This window comes from Macrobrachium rosenbergii, chromosome 18, assembly GCF_040412425.1.
Source record: "Macrobrachium rosenbergii isolate ZJJX-2024 chromosome 18, ASM4041242v1, whole genome shotgun sequence".
NCBI classification, from domain to species: domain Eukaryota; kingdom Metazoa; phylum Arthropoda; class Malacostraca; order Decapoda; family Palaemonidae; genus Macrobrachium; species Macrobrachium rosenbergii.
The window spans coordinates 20821734-20824233 of NC_089758.1; the positions used below are offsets into that span (position 1 = coordinate 20821734).

A 2500-nucleotide genomic window follows, 5' to 3' on the forward strand; every position below is an offset into this window, starting at 1 on the left:
GGGGAATGGAGGATATAAAGGAGAGGGGAAAATGAGAAATGTGATAAAAGGGTATTAGGGAGAATGGAATGTCTAGAGAGAGAGAGAGAGAGAGAGAGAGAGAGAGAGAGAGAGAGAGAGAGAGAGAAATTATATGACTGGAGAAAGTGAAAGATCAGAAATATAGAGGGTGAAGGAGGCGTAGGTAAAAAAGTGATAAAAGAATAATAGGGATTAAGAAATGTCCTCGTCATTAAAGCATAAGGAGAGAGAGAGAGAGAGAGAGAGAGAGAGAGTGCTAAGATCGTCAGTGTAGGACAAGAGAAGATAAAAAAAAGTCAGGAAGATAAAAATGCGATAAAAGAGTAATAGGAGCAAGAAATGCCTACACTTAAGGAGGGTAAATGAGAGAGAGAGAGAGAGAGGGAGAGAGAGCAAGGTGAGGAAACATGGCTTGGCAAGGGAAGAAAAGAACCTCTGACCTTAATAAAGCAGTGAAGGAAAGACTAATGTTATGAGAGAGTCGAGAGGTTCATCTTACAGAGAGAGAGAGAGAGAGAGAGAGAGAGAGAGAGAGAGAGAGAGAGAGAGAGAGAGAGAGATAGAGATAGAGAGAGATTTGTTGAGAGTAACATTGTGTAGTATATTGTTTGAGAGAAAGTTCCACCGATAGAAAAGGAAAACAGGGAGTGAGATAGTTGAGAAATTTTCTTAAGGAGAGAGAGAGAGAGAGAGAGAGAGAGAGAGAGAGAGAGAGAGAGAGAGAGAGAGAGAGAGACATGGAGTGAGGGAGGTGAGAAATTTGTCTTATATATATATATATATATATATATATATATATATATATATATATATATATATATATATATATATATATATATATATATATATATATATATATATAGAGAGAGAGAGAGAGAGAGAGAGAGAGAGAGAGAGAGAAACATTGTGTACATTGTGTCAGTGAAAGCATCATCGACAGAAAAGGAAAACAGGGAGTGAGTGAGTTGAAACATTTGTCTTTGAAGAGAGAGAGAGAGAGAGAGAGAGAGAGAGAGAGAGAGAGAGAGAGAGAGAGAGAGAGAGAGAAGCCTCCGTCAGTAAAGGAAAACAAGAAGCGAAAGAGAGGGGGAATCAACCTTTTTCGAAAAAGACAGACAGAGTGAGACAAGAAGGCGAGTGTGGTGGTGGGGGGCGGTTGTAGAGTGGATGGTGAAAGAGGGGGAAGGGGAGTAACGTGGGGATGGGGGGCGGTTTAGGAAAGGGATTTTAAACTCATCTCCTCCGTTGATTACCATCTGATTGAACTGGGCTAATAACTCTCTCTCTCTCTCTCTCTCTCTCTCTCTCTCTCTCTCTCTCGATTGGGCGGACACAGAATTCAGCAGATGTGATTGTTCCGCCTCCAAGCTCAGCCTCCGATATGGTTTTGATCCGGAATTCCTCCTGATCCTCCGCCAATTCCCTCAGGGGTTCCGCTCGCTCAGGGAGGGCCACTTGCCTTAATATTTCTGTCTTTTCTTTGGCAGCCCGGGGTTTTGGGGGGGTGGCTTGCCGGGATTCTCCCTCACTCCTCCACCCTTCCTCCCCCCCCTCCTTGATTTTATCTCTCTCTCTCTCCCTCTCTCTCTCTCTCTCTTTATTTTTTCTACCGATGTCAATACCGTTTGTTCCTATTTATTTTTTTTTTGATTGGTAGGATAAATGATGATTCTGTTTTACAGACTTTCCTTTATATATATATATATATATATATATATATATATATATATATATATATATATATATATATATATATATATATATATATATATATATATATATATATATATATATATATATATATATAATGTGTGTGTATGTATATATACATGTATATATATGTGTGTGTATATATATATATATATATATATATATATATATATATATATATATGTATATGGCAAATATCATGTAGTTTTTTACTCGTTTTGAGAAATCTTTTCTTCTATTGTTTTGCCTGGTCGTCATTTTTTGATTGACTTGCGTGGCCATGTCGAATACCGACCATTTTTTATTTTTCTTTGATAACAAGTAAGAGAATGTTTTTTTTTCTCTCTCTCTCTCTCTTTCTGCAATTTCTTGTATTCCACAGTTTCAATCAGTTTCAACTCGTATCAAATGCCTTTTAATCTTTCATGTTTTTATGACATGGGTGAATTTTGTTTTTTTTATTTTCTGCAATTTTTTTTTTTTTTTGTCATTTATGCTTTCGCTTTATTATGTTTTCTTTTAACGACTTTCTAATCGGTGAAAGATTGCGTCACATATGATGAACTTTCATTGAAAACGTATAGGATATAAGTGTGAGCTTATGCTGAATAATAATAATAATAATAATAATAATAATAATAATAATAATAATAATAATAATAATAATAATAATAATCTCTTCTTTCTGTATTTCCCATTATACCTCCCGTTACTTCTTTCTAACGACCACCATATTCTTTGGAAACTTGAATTTCAAGTCAGTGGCCCC

The 2500-nt window shown here is 36.1% G+C and overlaps 1 protein-coding gene across 1 annotated transcript in view; it reads right to left on the reverse strand.

Moving 5' to 3' along the window:
• The window catches only part of LOC136848181 (uncharacterized), a 110391-nt gene that overhangs the window by 11354 nt on the left and 96537 nt on the right, over nt 1-2500 (reverse strand). The window lies entirely within an intron of this gene.